The sequence below is a fragment of the Schistocerca serialis genome, chromosome 3 (assembly GCF_023864345.2).
Source record: "Schistocerca serialis cubense isolate TAMUIC-IGC-003099 chromosome 3, iqSchSeri2.2, whole genome shotgun sequence".
In the NCBI taxonomy this organism is placed as follows: Eukaryota; Metazoa; Arthropoda; class Insecta; order Orthoptera; family Acrididae; genus Schistocerca; species Schistocerca serialis.
Genome location: NC_064640.1, coordinates 229,602,751 through 229,621,638, shown reverse-complemented (window position 1 = coordinate 229,621,638; position 18,888 = coordinate 229,602,751). Strand labels below are relative to the sequence as shown.

At 41.7% G+C, this 18,888-nt stretch overlaps 1 long non-coding RNA gene across 1 annotated transcript in view; it reads left to right on the top strand.

The window, feature by feature from the left end:
* LOC126469966 (uncharacterized) overlaps positions 1-11,813 on the top strand; it is a 166,397-nt gene extending 154,584 nt beyond the window's left edge. Inside the window, exon 3 of the long non-coding RNA XR_007586100.1 lies at positions 11,502-11,813. This is a non-coding gene — a long non-coding RNA (uncharacterized LOC126469966). The remainder of the gene's footprint in view (positions 1-11,501) is intronic.
* The last annotated feature ends 7,075 nt before the right edge of the window (positions 11,814-18,888 follow it).

Genomic DNA, 18,888 nt, shown 5'->3' with positions numbered 1-18,888 from the left:
CTGCAGCTGGCAATGCCTATATAACACAACAAGTGTCTGGCGCAGTTGTTAGATTGGTTACTACTGCTACAGTAGCAGGTTATCAAGATTTAAGTGAGTTTTAACGTGGTGTTATACTCAGTGAATGATTGATGGAACACAGCATCTCCGAGGTCACAGTGAAGTGCGGATTTTGCCTTATGACCATTTCATGACTGTACTGTGAATATCAGGAATCTGGTAAAACATCAAATCTCTGACATCGCTACAACCAGAATAAGATCCTGCAAGAATGGGACCAACTATGACTGTAGAGAATCATTCAGTATGACAGAAGTGCAACCCTTACGCAAATTACTGCAGATTTCAATGCTGGGCCATCAACAGGTGTCACCATGTGAACCATTCAATGAAACATCATTGATATGGGCTTTCGGAGCTGAAGGCCCACTCATGTACCCTTGATGACTGCAGGACACAAAGCTTCATGCCTTGTCTGATCCCATAAACACCGATATCAGGCTGTTCATGACTGGAAACATGTTGCTTGGTCAGACGAATTTCATTTCAAATTGTATTGAGTGGATGGATGTGTACGGTTATGGAGACCAACTCATGAATCTATGGCCCCTGCATGTCAGCAGGGGACTGTTCAAGCTGGTGGAGCCTCTGTAATGGTGTGGGTCATGTGCAGCTGGAGTGGTATGGGACCCCTGATACATCTACACTCCTGGAAATGGAAAAAAGAACACATTGACACCGGTGTGTCAGACCCACCATACTTGCTCCGGTCACTGCGAGAGGGCTGTACAAGCAATGATCACACGCACGGCACAGCGGACACACCAGGAACCGCGGTGTTGGCCGTCGAATGGCGCTAGCTGCGCAGCATTTGTGCACCCCCGCAGTCAGTGTCAGCCAGTTTGCCGTGGCATACGGAGCTCCATCGCAGTCTTTAACACTGGTAGCATGCCGCGACAGCGTGGACGTGAACCGTATGTGCAGTTGACGGACTTTGAGCGAGGGCGTATAGTGGGCATGGGGGAGGCCGGGTGGACGTACCGCCGAATTGCTCAACACGTGGGGTGTGAGGTCTCCACAGTACATTGATGTTGTCGCCAGTGGTCGGCGGAAGGTGCACGTGCCCGTCGACCTGGGACCGGACCGCAGCGACGCACGGATGCACGCCAAGACCGTAGGATCCTACGCAGTGCCGTAGGGGACCGCACCGCCACTTCCCAGCAAATTAGGGACACTGTTGCTCCTGGGGTATCGGCGAGGACCATTCGCAACCGTCTCCATGAAGCTGGGCTACGGTCCCGCACACCGTTAGGCCGTCTTCCGCTCACGCCCCAACATCGTGCAGCCCGCCTCCAGTGGTGTCGCGACAGGCGTGAATGGAGGGACGAATGGAGACGTGTCGTCTTCAGCGATGAGAGTCACTTCTGCCTTGGTGCCAATGATGGTCGTATGCGTGTTTGGCGCCGTGCAGGTGAGCGCCACAATCAGGACTGCATACGACCGAGGCACACAGGGCCAACACCCGGCATCATGGTGTGGGGAGCGATCTCCTACACTGGCCGTACACCACTGGTGATCGTCGAGGGGACACTGAATAGTGCACGGTACATCCAAACCGTCATCGAACCCATCGTTCTACCATTCCTAGACCGGCAAGGGAACTTGCTGTTCCAACAGGACACTGCACGTCCGCATGTATCCCGTGCCACCCAACGTGCTCTAGAAGGTGTAAGTCAACTACCCTGGCCAGCAAGATCTCTGGATCTGTCCCCCATTGAGCATGTTTGGGACTGGATGAAGCGTCGTCTCACGCGGTCTGCATGTCCAGCACGAACGCTGGTCCAACTGAGGCGCTAGGTGGAAATGGCATGGCAAGCCGTTCCACAGGACTACATCCAGCATCTCTACGATCGTCTCCATGGGAGAATAGCAGCCTGCATTGCTGCGAAAGGTGGATATACATCGTACTAGCGCCGACATTGTGCATGCTCTGTTGCCTGTGTCTATGTGCCTGTGGTTCTGTCAGTGTGATCATGTGATGTATCTGACCCCAGGAATGTGTCAATAAAGTTTCCCCTTCCTGGGACAATGAATTCACGGTGTTCTTATTTCAATTTCCAGGAGTGTAGATACGAGTCTGACAGGTGACACATATGTAAGCATCCTGTCTGATTACCTGCATCCATTCATGTCTATTGTGCATTCTGATGGACTTTGGCAACCAGCAGGACAATGGAATACCCCACATGTCCATAATTGCTACAGAGTGGCTCCAGGAACACTCTTCTGAGTTTAAACACTTCCACTGACCACAAAGCTCCCCAGACATCAACATTATTGAGCATATCTGGGATTTCTTGCAAGTTGCTATTCAGAAGAGATCGCCACCCCCTCATACTCTTATGGATTTATGGACAACCTTGCAGGATTCATGGTGTCAGTTCCCTCCAGCACTACTTAAGACATTAGTTGAGTCCATGCCACGTCATGTTGTGGCCCTTCTGCATGCTTGTGGGGCCCCTACACAATATTAGGCAGGTGTACCAGTTTCTTTGGCTCTTCATTGTAATAGGCTGTGTAGCAGGTAGTGTAATAGGCAGTGTAATATCAGTGAAGTCAATCTGTTGTAAAATTCTGGACATGTCTTATGCTCACATATTATGACCTTCTTGAAGGACAAAAATCTCTACCAAAAAATCAACATGAATTCTGCAGACTGAAATCTTACAAAACTTAGACTGCTCTGTTTGTTCATGGTGTCCAGCACACTGTAGACAACACTGCCCAGGTTAATGCCATGTTGCTTGACTTTTGGAAGGCATTTGATACAGCTGCACACTGTCAATTAATCAACAAAAGAGGACTTGCTTTCAGATAGAACTCAACATTTTACTGTTACCAAGGAGAAGTAGACAGATGTAGATGCAATTGTGGTGATACTCCAAGTACATTCAAATTACCCAGTGAATAACCTTGGTATTTCCATAACACTGTTTGCAGATGATGCTGTTAATTGAGGAAGACCTGTAGATGATCAATGATTGGTGCAGCAACTGGTAGTTGACCCTGGACATGAATAAAAGTAACATATTAAATAGGTGAAGAGATCTACTACTGTTCAATTACACTATTGGTTGTAAATCACCGCAAACAGTAACAACTATAAAATACCTAGTAGTAACCATCTGGATCAATCTAATGTGGAATGGCCAAATAAAACGAGTTTTTAGGACAAGAAGATGCCAGGATAAGATTCATTGTTCTGTTATTAAGGAAATTCTTCCATGAAAGAAGGGGCTTACAAAACACAAATTCACTTGAGTCTTGAGTATTGCTCATCATCAGTCTGGGACTCTTAACAGGATTGATTAACCGAAGAAATTGAGAAGAGTGGCATGTTTTATCAAAATTAAGAACATTACAGACCTGCTCAACAAACTCCAGTGGCAGGTGTTACAAGAGAGGGGTCATAAATCAGGGAGAGGTTAATTGTTGAAATTTGAGAATGGTAGTACCCTAGCCAGAGACTTTTTGGTGCCTCCCATCCATCCCCTGCAACTCCTTTGTTTTTGAGTTTCGGCATTTTTAGTTGTCATATATTTTTTATTTGCCCTATAAAATGAAGATTGAACATTACAAGAAAATGTTATTGTTAACGAAATTACTTAAAATAAATACATCAAGGACTATGCACTTAAAAGTTATATTTCTGCTTATCTATTTGCCATGAAAAGGAAAACTATATCAAAGTAATGGAAAGAACAAGCTCAACATACATAGTGTCACATTTTGAATGGGAAGGAGGCATGTATGAGAGAAAGACATATTTCACCTTACAATAACAACAAAACAAATCAGACAAATGCAGTTTGTTCACAGAAATAAAGGAAAAAGAAAAGAATACATTTTGATCTGAAATCATGAATATAAACATCAGTCTAGGGAGTTATCAAAACACATATAAGTCTTTTTGTCTAGGCCTCTTTTTGATAAAATCATCAATTATGTCATCAAAATTCATCCTGTTTACATTTCCACTTTTAATTTATAATACAGAAAATGTGTTAAGTCTTCCTTGCAAAGCAGTAGTTCAGGGATAGTTTTTAATTTTTATAAAACAGAGAATGACCTACCTACATACATACAGACATACATACATACATAGTCTCACACAGAATCCAACAAAAATATAAATGACTATTAAGTTTAGCCGGCCGCAGTGGCCGAGCAGTTCTAGGCGCTTCAGTCCAGAACTGCGCGACTGCTATGGTCGCAGGTTCAAATACTGCCTCGGGCATGGATGTGTGTGATGTCCTTAGGTTAGTTAGGTTTAAATAGTTCTAAGCTCTAGGGGACTGATCACCTCGGATGTTTTAAGTCCCATAGTTCTCAGAGCCAATATTAAGTTTCTAATACAGTCTCACGGTAAATGTTGATTGATAGGAAAAGTTTTAGCATGGAGTGAAATCTTTCAAGACTATCTAATGGAAACACAATCATAATCCCAGTTTCCAGTTGTTGCAGCTTGCTAAGCAGAGGAATAGGTTCATGCATTGCCAATGGCCTTTGGCCAGTATCTCCTGAAAATTCAGTAAAAGCTGCTTTTATTGCTGCCCAACAATACTGAAGAGTGTGGCAGCATTTGCGACAAGTGAATCGTCTTGTTGCTGACAAACTCTTGGTGATAGATTTTTTTTTTTTTACCTTCTTCTCATTCAAGTTTCCTTCCAAGTATTTCCACTATATAGTACTTGCAGAAAAGAAACTGTAGGAGTGCTTGAAGAAATCTGAGAAATGAAATTGCCTTGAGGAAAAAGCTCAAGTAAAGAAGCAAATACAGTGATGTCACAAATAAATTGTGAAATGAATTTAAAATAAAGGAAATGTGTTGATAAACAAACCTGTTCGCAAGCATTCAGCAGCATTCTTACCCAAAAGATTTAGAGAATATCCAGAATGCAGTATTCACTCAAGCCAAAGTGTTGAATCTCTCAATTATAGTTTGCAGTCCTACATACTTTACTGGCACATTAAATGCATTGTCATACAACTGTCCTCTTGAGTTGTGGATGCCAGTTTGAAGGTTTTACAATCATTAAATAAATTCTCTGCTATGTTTGAAGCTTAGTATCCTGTGTTTGGTTTAAACTGTAGAAATCACTCTGTAGGAGAGAATTTTCCATTCTCTTGATAATGATGATGATGAGGAGGAGGAGGATGAGGAGGATGGAAAGGTTTGAAGGGCACACAACAGCAAGGTCTTTAGCACCAATCCGTTCTCTTGAGAAACACACTAGTTCACAAGAGCTAATTGGTCCTCATGGTATAAGTCTGGTATATAATCAACAATTATAAAAAATACTTTGCAGTCCTGATTTTCTTAACAGCCTTCTGCTTTCTGTATCTGAGATGATAAGAACAAACTTTAAACATACTTCAGTTGATACAGATGGTATGGTTTTACAAGTACACAAAAGTATCTACTGCAAATGGAAACTGGACACTCCTTAACAATGAGAAGTATTGTTTGCTCTTCTGCTCTGTAGTCACAGTCAGCAGGTGGATGGAAACACCATTTCTTCAAAGTGTAACCACATCTCCCTTGGCCTGTCCTAATGCAGTTCAGCTCTGACCAGGCTTGGCATGGAATGTGGAACCCCTCAACTTTCATTGCTGCATCTTGATCCATGAGAACACTATTGGGTGGACATTTGTTCCAGTGTTGTCACCACTAAGAGGTCACATCAAATGAACTGATTCCTTCTGAATCGATGCAGGGTGGTTTGGTGATTTCAAACGAGTTGTTGGGTGATCTTGTAGGCCATTGCACAAGGGAGTGTTCTTACAAGAAGAGATCTACCTGAGAAAGTTTGCACTAATAACAGCAGCAGAAAATAGCATAATGGGAGTAAGATTTGTCATAAATAATAAGATATAGGGCAGAGAGTGAATTACAGTGAACAGTTCATTAAGAGGATTATTCTCATCACAATTAACAGAAATATCAACAACAACAGCACAGGTATACCTGCAATCACAAGCAGAAGATTAAGAGACAGAGAGATTATATGAGGACAGTGAAAGGGTAAGTCAGTACTTAAAGGGAAATGCAAATTTAATAATCATGGAGGATGGGAAACTTGAAGTAGGGGAAGGAGTAGAAAATAGAGTTTTAGGAGGAAGCTTGGTAGTAGGAATGAGAGAGGAGCAAGGCTCCTTGAGTTCTGCTACACATTTCATATTGTAATAACATATACACTGTTCAAGAATCACAAGTCAAGGAAGTGTACTTGAAATTAGCCTGGATACATATGACAGCTGGATTGCATCCTGATGAGACAGATATTTCAAAATCAGATACTGGATTTCAAGGTGTGCTGAGAAGCAGATATAGATTCAGATAACAATTTACTAATGATAAAGAGTAGGCTGAAGTTCAAAAATTTCTCATCAAGAATCAATGTGAAGAAGTGGTGATGCTGAATGTAAAGGAATGTTGATGTCCATTCAAACTTCTCTGAGGCTTTAGATACTGTAAAAATGAGTACCACAGTAGGCAGTTCAGTTGAGGAAGAATGGACAACCCAAGAAAGAGCAACCCTAGTAATTGCACAGTCAAATATAGATACAAGGGAGGTAACTGTGAAGAAACTTTGGGTAACAGGAGAAATACTTCAACTGATGGACAAAAGAAGGAAGTATAAAAGTCTAGGAAAGGACAGGAATACAGCAATATAAGTCACTTAGGAATGAATCAACAGGAAGTCCAGGAAAGATAAAGCAAAATGCCTGTAGGAAAAATGTGAAGGAATTGTAAAGAAAATGGTCATATGTGGGACAGGTTCAGCACATAGAAAAGTTAAAACCATTTTCAGTGAAATTAAAAGCAAATGCATCAACATTAAGAGTGCTACCGGAATTCCACTGTTAAATGCAGACAAAAGAGCAAGTAGGTGGAAAGAGTACATTACAAGTGTCTATGAGGAGCAAGGACTTTCTACTGATATGATAGAAGAAGAAGTGGCAGACTTTGGCAATGCAGTAGTAGGGTTAGAGTTTTGGAAGACTTGCAATCAGTCAAATAAGAAGGAGGTATAGATCACATTCCTTCAGAATTTCGAAAATCACTGGGAGAAGTGGAAACTAAACAAATATTCAAATTAGTAAGTAGAATCTATGAGGGGGGACATAGCAATGGACTTTTGGAAGAATGTCATCCACACAACCCCAAAGATAGCAAGGGCAGATGATTGCAAGAACTATCACACAATCTCTGGTACCCTGGCCTGGCAAGTTTGAAAGCCCACCGGAAGGCATGGATCTTAATGAGAGCTGCTAGATAACACTCCCATAATCTGTGCATACAGCTGTCACCGCTGCAGTGCTGTCTACAAAGACACATCTCTCCTGCTGGCCTACATGGACTCACGGCTGCTCTTTAAGGCCAACACTGCAGCCATTCTGTCAGCCACTCATGATTTCACTGGGCTACAGTATTGATCTTGCTACACATCATTTTTGAATTCGCTATTGTCTTACATTTGATCTTGGTTTACCTCTGGTCTTCTTCCACCATACCATCACTGCTGTTTGCCCTTCTCTGTTATTCTTTTTCTGTTTACTTTCAGTGGCTCACTGTTAATGCCCTCAGCCAGTCAGCCAGTCCCAACTAATTTATGATCCATTTGCAGTCTTTTTAGACTCAAGTCACTATGATTGGCAATGATGTATAAGGTTAGCAATGGCACATGGATGTGAAGCTCATGGAACAGCAACAGCAACAACTGCTCCTGCAACAGGGATTGCAACAGCAGTTCTAACACCAGTTTCAATGATGGACTGATTTGTTCTATCAGGAAACTCAGCTATTGTTGGATTGCTTACAGGTTCAGGGTTTACAAACCATCCAGGTTGTGGTCACTTCCAAGGTGGAGAGGCACCCATCTGCATTTCTGCCATTTGATGACACCCAAGAGTATTGGGAAACGTATTTTCAGTGAATGAAACAGCATTTTGCGACTTTTGAGTTTTGGATGATGCTCTCCAACAGTCACTCTTCCTTCCCTGGGCTTCCCCTGAGATGTTTTTCTTACTTAAGAAGTTGACTCCACTCTCGAATCCTGTCACACTCACATTCAAGGAGATTTGTTCATTGCTGTTCAATTACTATCTGCAAAAATTCCACATGGTCACATTGTACCATGAGTCCCATCAACACTGCAAGCAACTTGATCAGTCATACCACTCATGGGTGGGGAACTGCAAGGGATGAGTCAACATTGCAATATCACTTGTTAAATCCAGCTTGTAAAACTAGATGTGGCTTTGATCCAAGACACAGCGGTCCAACTGGTTCCAGATCTAGAAGTATGCACTGCTGCCTTCAAGCTACAAAACCCTTCCTTGGATGATATTTTCAAAATTTCTCCCCCTTTCAAGGTCAGCAAATGAGAGCCTTGTGGTGACCCCAAGTGGCTTTGATTCAGCAGCTGCCTTGAGTGCAGAATCCTTCTAAGTCTTTTTCCAAACAACAGCATCATGATTTGTGAATTTTGGACATGTCAATGGCCTCTGAACAGCTTGCCACACCCCATCAGCACAAGCAGTAGGGTTTCCTATCATGTTCTGACTGCTTCACAGCACACCCATGTGTGGACTGTCCAGATTGCTTGGCACACTGCACAAATTGCAGGCAGAATGGGCATCTCCGAACTGTCTGTCATCAACCATCAGGACAGTCAGATGCGACTCTTCCCATGCATTGTGGGTCATTGTATGAACTTCAGGCAGTTGTTTCTCAGGCTGGTCTATCTGCTGCTAAGTTGCTTATCAACCTCATGATTGTAAACCAGGATGTCCATTTCCAGGTGGACACAGGAGCTACTGTTAATTTAATTATTCTCCCAACATATGCTCATCTTGGTTCCCCTAGCTTGACCCCACCCTCCCTTATGTTGGTCAGGTGTGGTGACAGTTCAGTTTCTCTCTGGGATCAACTCAAAATCCATGCTACCAATCAAAAAGGTAATACAGCTGATAACCCCTTTTTGTTGAGATTCATTACATCCAGATGCAGTGCCCCGTTTCTGTCAGGCACATCCTATTCCTGTGTCCTTACAGGTGGCTCTAAGCAGGAACTCGATTGCCTCCAAAGAGCTGGGCTAAGTGAACCTGTTAAAACCAGTGCTTGGGCCACATCCTTGGCAGTGGTCAAAAGCTCAATGGCTCCCTCTGATTATGTGGAGATTTTAAATTGAGAATCAATGCCCAGGCCCAGGTGGAAACTATCCCACACCACATCCGGAGAACCTCCTCATGAAGCGGGTTGGAGGTGAATATTTTTCTAGGATTGACCTTGCTGGTACATATTTTCAGATCCTACTGGGTGAGGAATCACAGTGCTTTATGGTTGGCAACACCACCTTTGGTTTATACAAATACAAGCAATTGCCATTTGGAATCTTCTGCTCTGGGAATCTTCCAGAGATATCTGGAACAGTTAACCATGTCCATCCCCGCTAGTACTAACTATCTCAATGACTTAATTGTCATGGGCACTATGTATCAGGACTACCTGCACAACATTTGTGCCATCTCTTTACTACAGTGCATGATGCAAGTCTCAAGCATTGCTTACACAAATGCCAGTTTTTTCTTGAGCTAGTAGAATACTTTAGACACTTGCCCACCAAAGAAACAATCCAGTACATTGAGTGGAATGTTTTTGCCATTAACTCTCTACCCTGCCCTCTGGCTATGGTGGTTACCATCCATTGGTTGTGCCTTACAACAATTGATACTCCAAGAGGCTTGGAGCACCATCATACCAATCAACTTTGTCTGTTCCTACTGACTGCACCCCACTAGTGGATCAACCTGATCTGGAACACCCAACCTTGACATTCCCACATCCGCACCAGTACAACTTGTGCTCCAGAGCATCAGTGGCGATTCCTGATGACAAAGGCACGGAAGTGGAGGTCTCCTTGCATTCTCCACCCTCTCATTTATTGTTGCCCATGCCATCATTACCCTTGTCACCACGCCCCAGCACTTTGCCAGGCACCCCAGTTTATCTCTCTGTCAGCTTGCACTCTTGACATGTGTGCTGTTGACATTCCTAGCTTGTGTACAGTTTCTCCCCACATTGTGGAAGATGAATTCGCCTGTGACCTTAAGTAACAACCATGGTGTTGCAGTGGCAAGTCCTGTTGCCTTATGTGATGAGAGAAAATACTGACATCATCTGTACAAGTTGTACACCCCAGAGTTGGCTCCTCAGTTGGCTGGTTATACTCACGTTGCACTCATAATTGGTTTCTGTGTCTCATATACCTATTGTCTCTGAATGCGACCTCAAAAAGTAGCCAACCTTTGTTTTGGATTATCAACCTTTTTGTCCACCCTGGTCGATCTCACTGTTGTGGTGGACATCCATGCTGTATAAGGGAAGCTGGACAAGGCATCCACCAGTATCAACCACATTTCCCCAAGAAAGGGACTGATGAAATCTATGTGTGCAATATTTCATAATTAAGCCAGTTAGGGTCATGGTAAAAACTTCTGGGGAGGGACCACTTGGTTCTGTGAGCAGGTGTGATATTACCTCAGTGCATGTTTGATATGAGTGCTTATTGTAGGCCAATGTAAATGCCATGGAGCTAATGTTTTCTTGTGAGACATCCTCAGTGAGAAGACTGCAGGAGCTGGAGGACCTGTGGATCAAGTGAAGATGGAACTACAACATGGCACTCATCATTCACCACTGTAAGCAACAACACTCCCTGACGTACACTGAGCCACTCTTGCATACTTGCTCAGGACTCATGGGCAATCTGGACAATTTATCAGCATGTTATGTGATGTCCAAAAAATTGATATCATAGAAATTATGGCTGAGAAATAATGCCCAATGCTGTAGTCTCAGAACCACCTTGTCATGTAGTCCAGCCTTAGGGTTAAACAATGATACCAATGGTTTATGGTGCATGACAAAGTGAAATTTGGAGCCATACAGGAAAATGTAAAACTTTTTAAAACCATAAACCATAACCAGCACCTCCCCTCCTTCTCTATGTTGGAGTTAGTATTTTGTGTGGGCAAGAAGGTCTGAGATGTAAAAGCAATCACTTGTCCTGATATGTCCGGATTTCTGCAGTCCTATACTGCAATTTATTAGCAACCTGGATTAAGCTTTTCTTTGGATTGGAGGTAGCAAGGCAAGGGGGCAGAGCATAAACTATGTTTCACCCACAGATAAGGTTGATGACAAATGTCTGGCGTCTGACCAAAAAAATTCACACCTTGCATACAAAGCTGATTTAGAGGGTGTGAGACCTATCCTGGCTTTTCTGTCTACCACTCACTCCATTAAGGTTTTGGCCTCTTTTGTTTTTCTCCATGTATAAAGCTTTTAGTTCATGATCAATTTTGAGACTTAATGTCTCATCTTCAGATGCACCATAATATACTTCTGATTGATGGTTACATATTAATTTCAGAGATCACAGCAGGTTATCAGCTGAAATCTTGTGAACACTCCCTATGGCTGCAACACCATGCAAGGTGACCCTACACCAGTGGGGGCAAGAGACAACAGGAGAAATGGATCATGAAATAAAACTGTAACTGCAACCTGAGGCTGTTCTACTACTGCTACTACTACTACTACTACTACACCATGAGGCTGTGTTCCACCCATCTGCTATGATGCTTATTGAAGAATATTTATTTTTGTCTTGTAATTTTATGTGTGCTCATGCACACTTCATTTCATAGTTTTGATGGTTGTTCTGTGCATGTTTCACCTCAATTTACTCAAACCATTTGTTTCATGCAATATATGTTATTATTTCAACTATAATGTAGTGTTCTCTCATTGTTCTGTCTTCGATAATAATGCAGTGGCGTTAAGGTATTTTAGAATCTTGGACTATACTCTCTAATTGATGTTCTAGCTTGTGTACCTGTGACTTATTCTTTTCTGTATCTTTGAAATTTTAACCATATTGCCAGTTATTCATTTCATGTTGTCCATTAAGACTGTGTTTACTTCTTGTCACTATATGCTTAATTTACATGAGGTTTTTTTCTGTATAAATACTCCTGGTCTTTTTTTTTAGTAAGGGTTTTCATGGGTGATGATGGAAATATACACCCAATGAGCCATCAATCTTTGTTCATCTTTTGTGTAGTTGTAGCAGTTACTCAGATATAACATATGCTGTTCTAATAAGATGCTCTTCTCAACTGTTTTCAAGAAATCAATGTTAAGTTTTATGAGTCTGTTGAATACCATACAAGAGTGCCAGCTATCGAGCTGTGGCATTAGAACAACTAGCTAAGGCACCAGACTAAAAGTCTGCCCTTGCTACTACTGGGTCATACTTTTTCCCCCTCTCCTAATCTTCCACCAAACACTTGTATTATTGCAGTGAATCATATTGCTTTATGAAAAAGAAGAAGAAGAAACAACAGTTATAATCATCATCATCATCATCATCATAATTATCATTGTGGTATATCCAGTGTATGATTTAATTGAAGTACAATAAGTAATCGTGATAAAATGAACATTTATCATCAACATCTTAGTCGTGTGTATCACACTGGCCTGTACTTGCTTCTAATAACGTAGAATGTATGTGTGATATGCTCATGAATATGTTGTGTTCAACAGACTTGTAAAACTTTGAGCCCAATTTCTCAGAAACACTTGAGAAGCACATTATTCTAGAGCAGCTCTGACCCTCAGCCAGCCATCATTGTTGTCTCCTGGCACTTAGTGAATTATTTAAAACTATAGGTTATGCTTATATTGTCAATTTTAGTACTTGGGAGGACTGTTTTAAGGTTTTTGCTCATTACTTACTTGGTACTCTGGTGACAGTTTCATTTATAAAAATTTTGCTATGGAGAATTGTGACTAAACTTTTATTGAACTTGATACTGTTCCATATTATAATGGAACTATGAAGTACCTAACTAATAGTAGGCGTACACTGTTTATTGTTTGGTCTTAAATGGATGGGCCTGGCTCATTCAACTGGCTGAGTATAGATGATGCATTTGGTATGAATTTGTAATAATAGTTCAACTTACCAGGGAATGACTGCAGCTCCTTCACGTTCTGAGGAACAGTCAACTTATCAATGCTGTGATCATCGAGTGGTTTAATCACCTCCCTACTTAAGACATGCCCTAAATGCTTGACACTTGGTGCAAAAAACATACACTTTTCCAACTTACAATGTAGATTGCTGTCTACCAGCACCTGAAACACTACCTGTAAGTTTTCCAGATATTCCTCTCTGGTGACAATTAAATCATCCAAATAAGTTGCACACTTCAGGGTATGGCAAACTCTCTGCTCGATAAAATGCTGAAAAATTCCTGGGGCTGATTCAATGCCAAAAGGCAATCTGGTCAACTTATAGAGGCCAACTGGCATATTAATAATGAGCAACTGCTATGACTCAGCATCGAGGGTCATCTGCAGATAGGCATCTCTCAGATCAGCCCCACAAATAACTCCTCAGTTCAATGGCTTGGGTAAACTTCCACCTAACTCTGGGTGTTGATTGTGAATTTAAAATCACCACACAACTGTACTGCCCCTGTGGATTTCTAACCACCACTAAAGACATTGCCCACTAGCTTGATGCTTCAAGTGAAATAAACTTTAATTCCTGTATTCTGTCTAATTCAGCTTTGACTACATCTCTCATAGCAAATGGCAAAGGGCAAACACTGTGAAACTTAGGGGTCACAGATGGCTTAAGCTGAATGTGGGTCAGAAAATCCCTTGCTTTACACAATGTTGGCTCAAACAACTGTTAGTAGGGCAGCAAAGTGACTCAAGGTCATGAAAAGGAATGACTGGTGACGCTAAATTAATGTGATCAACAACTCAGAAATGAAATGCCGTAAAAGCACCCAACTTCAAAATATTTGATGCTGAAGCAGAGCCTACCACTAATGATGTTATTTGGTGCTCCACATACTTATGCTTTGCCACCACAACCAGCTGATGCCTCAACACGATTCATTTGTGACTTAGAAGGCCACTGTTTTGTTCAATGATTGTAACCCAGTTCATGATACACAGTCAAATTGATCAATAAGGCTGCAGCCCCAGTATCAAACTGAAACTCAACTGAGCATCCCAAAATAGACAATTGCAGCACAACCTTATGAGCCATTTGTCAGATATATGAGATGGGCTTGTAAAGTGCATAAATAGACAACTGGTCAACATCGTGAGCATTATGGTGCATAGCACAAACAGCAGTGATGTGGCCCCTGCAGTTGCACTTGAAACAAACTTTATTTAAATGTGGATATTTCTACTACATGTGTGGTAACTGAGGAAAGCCCCACAATTTAAGGAACTACCCAATACCAAAGGATGAATGCTGTTTCTGTGAATTGCGAAAACTGCTGCACCTTTTGAGTGAAGGCCACTCCAATGGCAAGGAAAACTGATTCCTAGTATCTACATTTCTAATTTGCTTTACAGTGCAGCAGTAAGATTGCTTTTTGACTGCTAAGGGTGACCCAGACATATCAGCCTTAGGGAATGAGACCTGCTGTGCCAGCTAATGACATACTACAGGCCAAATTTAAATCCACTTCCACCATGTCGCAGTCATTGACAAAGGCTTCTTGGTCCACCACAGACAGTTTATACAACTGTGCTAACTGTGCCGCACCAGCTAGAGCAGCTAGAGATGCATCACATTACTCTTAGGCTTTCACTCAAAATGGCTTATCTAGAGCTAATTGAATAATTAAATTGCAGACAATGGAATCTGTGTAACACATGCCACACTGCTGCTCCTGCCATAATTCCATAAACCGATTCTCCATGATGATGCAACACAACTGATGCATGCTTGAGACAGACTCATCACCACTTTTGCGACTCATTCTTGGAGTATGGATTTAAAAGAATTAAAAGTATAAACTCACAAATTTGGAGAATACGTGGGCCATAACAAGTTGATAACAGTGAGAATTCTAATGTCCAAAGAACTAAACCAATCAAAACTGCACACAAACCAGAAATGTCAACAGGACATGTTGAATGTCAGGGGAATCAAATGGGAGATACTGCTAAACGAGGAACCATCTATATGTGGCAGAATATTAACAGGTCTGGCTCCTAACTAGCAAACACATAACTGAACTGCATTGGTGGTTGCCTTATTGTGTTGCCTCAGACACTAGAGACTGTTCCCAAAACACATTGTGCAGGCATGCCCTGTTGGCAGCCACTGTAACCAGTTCGCTGACTGCCAGCATCATTGGTTTCACATCCTTCATTGCCTTGGCATTATTGGCAGGTGAAGATACCAAAGTAAGGTCCTTATATTTGTCTCAATTATTAATGGTGATAAAGTGGACATAGTGCAACAACCAGAACGTCGGCTGAAACCATAAGTGAATAGCAGCAAAATGTGAACTTTCCAATCAAATATATGTAGCAAAGACAGGCTGGATGCCATTAGTGGTGGCACATTTGTAGCTTTAAATATATTGAGCAACCAGTAAAGGAAACAAAAGAAAAATTCGGAGTAGGTATTAAAATCCATGGAGAAAAAATAAAAACTTTGAGGTTCGCCAATGACATTGTAATTCTGTCAGAGACAGCAAAGGACTTGGAAGAGCAGTTGAACAGAATGGACATCATCTTGAAAGGAGGATTTAAGATGAACATCAAAAAAAGCAAAACTAGGATAATGGAATGTAGTCGAATTAAGTTGGGTGATGCTGAGGGAATTAGATTAGGAAATGAGACACTTAAAGTAGTAAAGGAGTTTTGCTATTTGGGGAGCAAAATAACTGATGATGGTCAAAGTAGAGAGGATATAAAATGTAGACTGGCAATGGCAAGGAAAGCGTTTCTAAAGAAGAGAAATTTGTTAACATCGAGTATAGGTTTAAGTGTCAGGAAGTCGTTTCTGAAAGTATTTGTATGGAGTGTAGCCATGTATGGAAGTGAAACATGGACGATAAATAGTTTAGACAAGAAGAGAATAGAAGCTTTCAAAATGTGGTGCTACAGAAGAATGCTGAAGGTTAGATGGTTAGATCACATAACTAATGAGGAGGTATTGAATAGAATTGGGGAGAAGAGGATTTTGTGGCACAACTTGACTAGAAGAAGGGATTGGTTGGTAGGACATGTTCTGAGGTGTCAAGGGATCGCCAATTTAGTATTGGAGGGCAGCTTGGAGGGTAAAAACCATAGAGGGAGACCAAGAGATGAATACACTAAGCAGATTCAGCAGGATGTAGGCTGCAGTACGTACTGGGAGATGAAGCAGCTTGCACAGGATAGAGTAGCATGGAGAGCTGCATCAAACCAGTCTCAGGACTGAAGACCACAACAACAACAAATATATTGATATTACGTACAGAAGTTATTATTGCTTTGGAATGTGAAATAACCTGGGTGAAAGTAAGCATCAGAGATGGGTGAGCCATGGTACTCAGATACTATTATACACCACCAGCCTTGGAACAGTAGTGGCAGAATACTTCAAAGAAAACTTGGAGAGTATTGTGTGTATATTTTGTAATCATCCTAAGGTAACATGGAGAGATTACTATAGACTGGATGACTTACTTGATCAAAACAGTTGCCACTGTTAGGAATACATGTGACACTGTTATAAATGTCTTATCCAAATAAATTACTTTGGGCCATTAGGTACAGAGTCGGCAGCTCGTGGTCTTGCGGTAGCATTCTTGCTTCCTGTGCATGGAGTCCCGGGTTTGATTCCCAGTGGAGTCAGGGATTTTTCCTGCCTCAAGATGACTGGGTGTTGTTGTGTCATCATCATCATCATCATCATTCATCCCCATTACAGTAGGAGGAAGGCAATGGCAAACCACCTCGACTAAGACCTTGCCTAGTACAGCGGGCGGGTCTCCTGCATTGTTCCCTACGCTCCTCAGAGTATGGGACCTCATCATCATCTGACTCATGGGAGCAGGCTGCTAGGTCTTCTGCTCACAAAGAGACCCAAAATTTTTGATTTAGTTAATATAGAGGAGGGGATCAGTGACTGTTAAGTTGTTACATGCAGAGATGACAAAAGGCATGAATAGCAATATGCACATATACAGATGGCAAAAGGATCATGTACACAAGATATAAAAGGGCAGTGCACTGGTGGAGCTGTCATTTGTATTAAGGCGATTACTGTGAAAAGGTTTGTGACATGGTTATGGTCACACTATGAGAATGAACATACTTTGAGTGCAGAAAGGTAGTTGGAGCTACACACATGGACATTCCATTTCAGAAATTGTTAAGAAATTCAATATTCTAAGATCCACAGTGCCAAGAGTGTGTCAAGAATACCAAATTTCAGGCATTACCTCATGTCATGGACAACAGAATGGCCGACAGCCTTCACATAATAATGGAAAGCAGTGGCATTTGTGTAGAGTTGTCAGTGCTAACAGACAAGCAACACTACCTGAAATAGCCATATCAATCATCGTGGGACCTATGACAAATGTGTCCATTAGAATAGTGTGGCAAAATTTGGCATTAATGGCCTGTGGTGGCAGACGACTGAAGAAAATGCCTTTGCTAGCAGCACGACATTGCCTGCAGTGACTCATGACCATATCGTTTGGACCCTAGATTACTGTAAAACCGTGGCCTGGCCAGATGAGTCCTGATTTCAGTGGTAAGAGGTAATGGTAGGGTTTGAGTGTGGTGCAGACCCCATGAAGCCATGGACCCAAGATGTCAACAAGGCATTGTGCAAGCTGGTGGTGGCTCTAAAATGGTGTGGGCTGTGTTTACATGGAATGAACTGAGTCTTCTAGTCCAAATGAATCAATCACTAATTGGAAATCATTATGTTTGGTTATTTGGAGACCATTCGCAGCCACTCAAGGATTTCATATTCTCAAGCAATGATGGAATTTTTATGGATACCAATGTGCCATGTCACCAGGTCACAATTGTTCACTGTTGGTTTGAAGAAAATTATGTACAATTCAAGTGAATGACTGGGCTACCCATTAAACATTTATTGGACATAATAGAGAGGTCAGTTTGTGCACAGAATCCTGCACTGACAACACTTCACAATTATGGATGGCTATAGAGGCAGCATAGCTCAGTATTTCTGCAGGGGACTTCCAATGACTTGTTGAGTTCATGCCATGTCCAGATGCTGCACTACAGCAGGCAAAAGGAGGTCCGACCCGATATTAAGAGGTATCCCATGATTTTTGTCACCTCAGTGTATCATCAGTGATTACAGGTCTTAAAAGAAATGTTAAGTAGCAAAATAACTGCACTTAATGAGAGCAACAAAACTCAGTTTTCAGGTTATCTGAACAGTCAGTATCAATGTTTCATGTCTGAGAACAAAAAAGGGAAGTTGTACGAATGTCATAAATTCAAGAATATTGTACAATATGCTTTAGATGTACAGGGTGTTCAGAAATTCCCATTACAAACTTCTAAGACTTGTAGAGGGGAGTGGGCACATAATATGTTGAATAGGAACCCATCTGTGGAATTGCCATCCGACAACGCTACAGAGCATCGAAATTATAGGCACTGGCACCTGTAAATGTAAGCATATTCAATGTGATTCCTTGATGACGTTACAAACTTCCTAGCATGATGGAGAAGGATAAATTTATCAATTTGAGGTAAGGGTCCCTGTACCAGAAATGAATGAGTCAAAAGTTACAACCGAAAACAGTTCTGATACTTCTGACAGTGAAATACAGGTACTGGTACTACTGTTGCTAAGATCATAGGGCAGGCAACTTTCAGAGGTATTACTGTGGTCCAAAACAAGAAAAAAATGTCCAGTAACTATTGGCTCTAAAACACATACCTAAGAGCTA